At 43.2% G+C, this 6622-nt stretch overlaps 1 pseudogene; it reads left to right on the top strand.

Moving 5' to 3' along the window:
- The first annotated feature begins 2002 nt into the window (after positions 1 to 2002).
- On the top strand, positions 2003 to 3906 carry LOC149822805 (malvidin galactosylase UGT88C3 pseudogene; annotated as a pseudogene).
- The last annotated feature ends 2716 nt before the right edge of the window (positions 3907 to 6622 follow it).

The following is a 6622-nucleotide window of genomic DNA, read 5'->3' as shown; positions in this document are numbered from 1 at the left end:
CCTTATCGATGGGACCTTGGTCAAGCCCAGACTCAAAGATATCAATTTGAAAATCTAACTTTAAACGATTTTTCTCTCAAACTTAGCCAATTTTTTAAAAATCTTATAAAATGACTAAGTATGAAAATACGTGATATTACATAGCTCCTTCATCGAGCAAGTGGTGATGTTGCAAGTGGAAGGAGGACATGCGGCAGTGATGATGATGCTGGTGGGCTTGTGCCAACAGGAGTCACCGATGGTGGATTTCAGAAGAGAGGAGTCACGAATGAGAGAGAGAGAGAGAGTGAAATATGAAGAAAAAAAAAGAGAAGGAGAGTCATTTTATAAGAGAGGAAGATAAAAACAAGAGGTAAAACACCATGGGATGAAAAAAAATTTATTGGGTGAAAACTATGATGTGAAAAACTAAGGGTGAAAACCATGAGGGCGTTGGGTTAGGTTGGGTCCATCAATTGGATCAAACTCCAATCTACATTAATTAATATTTGGTAAATTAAATATTATCAATAATTAATTGATAATTATTAAAATATATATATTTTTTAATCTTAAATAATTATCAAAATAATTTTTCTTCATCTATTAAAAATAAAAAAAAATAAGTATTAAAATCCAGGTTTAACACCCCGGTTTTTAACTAGGTTTGGGTGTCATCCTTTACCTAAACCTATTGCTTTCACGACAAGCATTTGAACCATTGATTCTCACGTGATATGAAGTATATATGTCTAAAATATATTTATTACCATTTGACAAGCCTAGAAGAGCCAAGCCAAAAGCTGGATATTTATATTTGGCTTAGCGTGCCTATTTGTACGGGCTCGTATGAGCTGGTTACAAAGAAACAAAACGAGCCACGTGCAGCTCATCTCATTTCCAATACCTATCCCCGTAGAATTTTGCTTGATATATTCTACCTGCTCCAATCTTTTTAGTCCAACTTGGTGAGCGACCCGGAGGACCAATGAGGGTTTCATACTCAAAATGATGAAATGATGAAGATGGAAAAAAATCAAACCCCAAACACAATAGCAATGTTGTCAGTATCAGTATATCTGTATCGGCCTCAAAATAATAAAAAATTATAACATGACACGTATTATTAAAATAATATTAAAAAGTATTTTTAATATTTTTTATAATTATAAAAAATAGCCCATTCAGGCCTGCATCTTATCGAAATTCTACCGCGTATTGGCTGATAGGCACACAGTGTATCTACAGTGCATGTTCAGAGAGTGTGCACACGCAACACCCATAGTCAAATCTAGGCGTCGTCATATACAGATATACATATGAGTAAAGTAAGCAGGGAAATGAACTAAATTGAGTTAAGGTTATCTTGAAGGCCAGCACAAACATGACACGTGTCTTATTAGTACCCAAAGTAGCTAGTGATTCACACTAATAGGACAGGTGTCACTTTTATGTTGACTTTGAATGATAAGCTTTACCTTCTTTGTTTTGCATTACAATGATAAGTATTGACTTGACGAGGTCATTTTCTATGCAACGGTGCGCTGCATGCTTAGCATGCAACTACAGCTCCACTGCTGATGACCATCCATCTCAACATTTGTCGATAGAGGTACTTCTATGAGAATGAAATGTGCGGTGGTGATGGAACAACGGTAACTTATGTCACCCATAGATAGGGGTGTCAAAGGGTCGGGTTCGGTTCAGAACCAAGTGAAGCCAGACCTAAACCTGACTTGAGATGATGATACTGGGTCCAAATCCAGGTTTAATCGGACCGACCATAAGAGAAACCATAACTGGATCTTATAAAGATTACATGAACCATACCCGGATTATATCAGATAAAATAATAATTTTTATCATTTTTACATTGAGAAATTACGAAACTTAATTGAAACTCTGGCTGAGCCTGGGTCTGGTAAGAAATTTCACAAACCATACCTAGCTCCATATATTAATCAGACCCTTCAGGTCTCACCTGAATTCTAATCCGGCCTTCTTGTTTATCACCAAACCCTGACCCTATAGAGTTTGTTTAGAGCAAGGTTCAGGTCAAACCCGATCCATTGATTCCTGTAGCCTTGGATAGAAAACTGTCAAAAAATGGTTGCGGTGTAGATGGGCATCACAAGAGTTTTGTATTGCCGTTTCACTTTCTAGATGAACTTCATGGTTAAGATTCCTCCTTCAAAGCATGAACTTGTGCACTTCTACCACTTATTTATAACGAAAAAGAAGTCCAACTACTAACATGCACCAGAGAAAGAGGCCCTGCTACAAGCATGCGAAGCTAGAGGAAATAAGCCCCGACGAAGCAAGAAAGGGGTCACCGGAGAAGAAAAAAAGGAGGAGATAATTAAGAACGGCGACCATGAAGCCCACCGTGGTCATCTTCCCCTGCCCTGGAATCGGCCACCTCGTCTCCATGATCGAGCTCTCCAAACGCATACTCCTCCGAAACCAAGGCCTCTCGGTCACAGCCCTCCTGATGCACAACCCCTTAGAACCCACCGCAGCAGCCCCACACATCGAAGCGGCCACCGCCACCGGCCTGGACATTAACTTCATCTACCTGCCGCACGTCGAAGCTCCCAGCCTCAAAGAGGTCCGAGGAGAGACCTTCATCTCGCTCTACGTAGAGAGCCACAAGCCCTTCGTTTCCGACAACCTCCGATCCCTATCCACCTCCACTAAAGTCCCCGCCTTCATCACCGATCTCTTCTGCACAGCCATGATCGACGTGGCAGCCGAGTTCGACATCCCGGCGTATATCTTCTTCACGTCGGGGGCCTTCTTCTTGTCCCTCATGCTCCACCTCCCAACTCTCGACGCCACGATCCATTCGGAATACAGAGAATCCGATCACGACATCGAGATTCCGGGCATGTCACCTCTTCCCCCGCGAGACGTGCCCTCTCCCATTGTGGATAGGAAGAACGACGCCTACAAGTGGTTCCTCTACCACTCGCAGAGGCTGAGGCAGGTAAAGGCCATCTTGGTTAATACCTTTTACGACTTGGAGCCGGGACTCATGCATGCCATCCCCCAGCTGCTAGGCCCGGATGCTCCCAAACCCGACGTACTGTCCGTGGGACCGTTGTTGGGCCTTGACAACAAGGGCACCGAGCATGAGTGCGTTAAGTGGCTCCACAATCAAGCCGATGCATCTGTTGTTTACTTGTGTTTCGGTAGCATGGGCGCGTTGCCGGTGGAGCAGGTCCGAGAAATGGCTCGCGGGCTCGAGCTCAGTGGGCATAGGTTCTTGTGGTCGGTACGGTCCTCGATGGGAGCAGCAGACGGGATTCCGAGGGTTGAAGATGCGAAGCTAGAGGAGATTTTGCCGGATGGGTTTTTGGAACGGACCCGAGACCGCGGGTTGGTCTGGCCGTCATGGGTGGCCCAGATCGCTATCCTCTCGCACCGTGCGGTCGGCGGGTTCGTGTCCCACTGCGGGTGGAACTCGACCCTGGAGAGCGTGTGGTTCGGGGTGCCGCTGATCGCTTGGCCGCTTTACGCTGAGCAGAGAATGAATGCTTTCGAGTTGGTGAATGACTTGGGGTTGAGTCTGGGATTGGAGAAGGAGAGCGATGAGGATCGAGCGCTGGTGAGAGGGGAGGAGTTAGAGAGGGCGGTGAGGAGGTTGATGGAAGGCGAGGAAGGGAGGAGAGTGAGGGAGAAGATGAAGGCAATGAAGGAGTTGGGGAGGAGGGCCATGGAGGTTGGCGGGTCTTCGTATTCTAACCTGGCGGTGGTTGTGGATGAATGGGCCAGCGGTCACTGAGGTGCCATCATCTGATTGGGAGTTATGCTCCCCCTTATCTTATCTTGTGTTCTTTTTTTCCGCTATGTGACAAGAACGTACTGCATACTATTGTCATTTGTTTGGTTAACATGAGTTGCTTCCGTCCAAATCATCTCCGCTCCATTGTCCGTATTTTGTTCTAAGCAGGTTATATGTGCACCCCCTAACAGGTGCGGGTTCGCGGGTCCAACTGAGCGCCATGTATGTAAGCAGAAACATTAGCAAAGACTTAAGTACCTTGGAGATAGGTTATTTAAGACACAGTCCCTGAATTGTAGGATTATCCGAGAAAATAATTTCCCTGAAGAAGGCTATGAACATCAACCCTTTCTCTCTTTGCCTCTGTGCACATCTAGCAGACGATCCTACACTGCTCCATCAAGCACCGACTGACCTGTACATTGACTGTAGCATGGTTCAACTTGATGAGTTATAGAGCCTGATTCAGAGTTTTTGCCCTTACAAGAGGGGGAATCGATCTGGGGGCTCCCCCTGGTGTTGGTCCTCTGGGCAATTTTTGTGGGCCATGTATAAATTCTTTCTTTTCTTTCCCTCTTGTAAATGGCGAAAAAAAACAATAAAGTTTTTCTTCTGGGCGACCATGGTTTTTTACTCTCTCTTGGATTTGAGGAGAGGTTTTTCTACGTAAATCTGTGTGTCGTTGTGTTTTGTTTGATCGTTCTTGTTTATTGTTTTATTCGGTTGTTTCTTGCTTGTGGTTTTCATAACACCCTTTCTCGCCATTGGTGTCATGAAACAATGATTCTAAAAAAGGATAATTTTTGTTTCGCTATGCGATTTGCAAAAATTATGTTGCGATTTCCCTTTTTTTCGTAATGCGATTTACTAACATCACGTAACGATTTGCAGGTTTTTTTTTCGCTATGCGATTTTCGTAAATCGCTACTCGATTTAGCATTTTTTTGTTTTTTTTTAGCTACACGATTTTTGTAAATCGCTACAAGATTTAACGATTTTTTATTTTTTATTTTCGTTACGTGATTTTCGTAAATTGCTACTCAATTTAGTGATTTGCTATTTTTTTTTCGCCACGTGATTTTCATAAATCACTATTATGTGTAAATCGCAATACCGAACTCCGCCCCCTTGAGCATAATCTTTGTCGTGATCTGGTTATAGTCGTCCTGATGGCAGTCTTGAGGTTTGTGATGGGGAAGCCAGAGAGGAATGTGCCATTCCTGACATTGGTGGGGAGGTGGGTCCTGTCGAAGAGCACGATGCCGGAGGTCGAGATGAGGACCTCGCGGTGCCAGAACCCGATGAGTGCCCGCCAGGATTTGAGGGTGCGAACACCCGTGTTGAGCACCATCAAGGTGGCCTGGAAGGCATAGCGCTTATTGAAAGTATTGCCAACATAGGGGTAGACGCACCAGTTCGCTCACCTGGAAGCCGTACTAGAGGAAGATTTTGTTGTAGGTGTCCCTCGAAGGCGACAGAGGGGCCGCCGCAGTCGGTTTCCCGCTGACTGAGGGCAACATTTCGGCCACTGCTAGCAGAAACAGGAGGACAATCGCCATCGGATCACTGACTCTTTGCCTTCCTTAATTTCTTCTCTAGAGAGTGTAACGTCCCAAAACCCCAACTTGGAAAATCCTTAGATTTTAGATTTTTTTTTTGAAAACTTTTGTACAAATGGAAGGAGAAAGGGAAAAATAGTTGAAACCTTGGACGAGTTACAAGGAGATCATCATATAGAATCTCAAAATCATTAATGTTTTACAAGTATAAGACAAAAGATATACATCTGGTCATTCTACAAAAGTCTCTCAAGATACTGGAGGTTTTTTCCAAAATAAACTACCAAGAACGCATATGTCTAAAGTGTGGGTCCCAAGGCTCCGCCATGCAACCATCAACATCTTAGCCCTAACAAATATCACCTGCATCCCCATAAAACAATGTCAGTACTCTTGCGAGTTGGTGAGAAACCACATAACTACCATCACATGAAAACATGCAATTTAATATGATGAACAAATAAACACATTTATCCACTTCAGCAATATCACACAGAAGCAAGTATAACCATAAGCATATGCAATACCAACCAATATGTAACAATCGTGCGTTGAAAATACATCTCATGTAACTGAGTAACTAAGCAAGGCATGTAACTAAGAAACATAAGTATTGTGCCAACATGGTTATGAATATCAATGTAGTCTACCATCTATGACAACATGGTACAACTAATCATGATAAAAATATATAATTGCAGGATGAGCATATATATAGCCAAATAATCATAAGCAACATAATCGACTCGAGGAAGTTAAGACAGTCACAACATGATATCAATCTGATACTTGTAAATAAGATCTACAATGCAAACAAGTGTGATCAATAGGAAAGTAAAGAACAACCAAACATGTAAGAACATCTAAGCCAAGTACACAACTAGTAGGTCAGCAATCAACAAGTTAATTTAATTGTTCTGTCTTGATTACTCCTTCAGGTACGTGAAGGAACCTCGCATTCTGCAAAAAATACTGTCGGCGTTTATTATTCTATGTTATGTGATGACCGGGGTATCTACAGGTTGAGTAAAACCTTATGCGGGGGCCCGTGATCGAGAGAAAACCTCGCATAGGTAACAGATTGTAATCCACACTACTGCAGTAGCTGAGGCACCTCAATAGGTCACCTCGATCTCCCTAACTCTGAGTGACTGGAGGCCAAAGGACGCTTTTGCTCCTTAAAATATGTTGTAAAATCGATCGGTCACTCAAGGTTGTACCATCCACCCTTTCCAAGGTGAACCGTTTTGTGAATGAGCGACTGAGCAGTTTATCTTATTTAAGCTTAGTTAGTAACATT

The sequence above is a fragment of the Nuphar pumila genome, chromosome 11 (assembly GCF_984573655.1).
Source record: "Nuphar pumila chromosome 11, dmNupPumi1.hap1.1, whole genome shotgun sequence".
Lineage (NCBI taxonomy): Eukaryota > Viridiplantae > Streptophyta > Magnoliopsida > Nymphaeales > Nymphaeaceae > Nuphar > Nuphar pumila.
The sequence above is the reverse complement of the archived record's forward strand: the minus strand, read 5'-3'. Positions and strand labels throughout refer to the sequence as shown.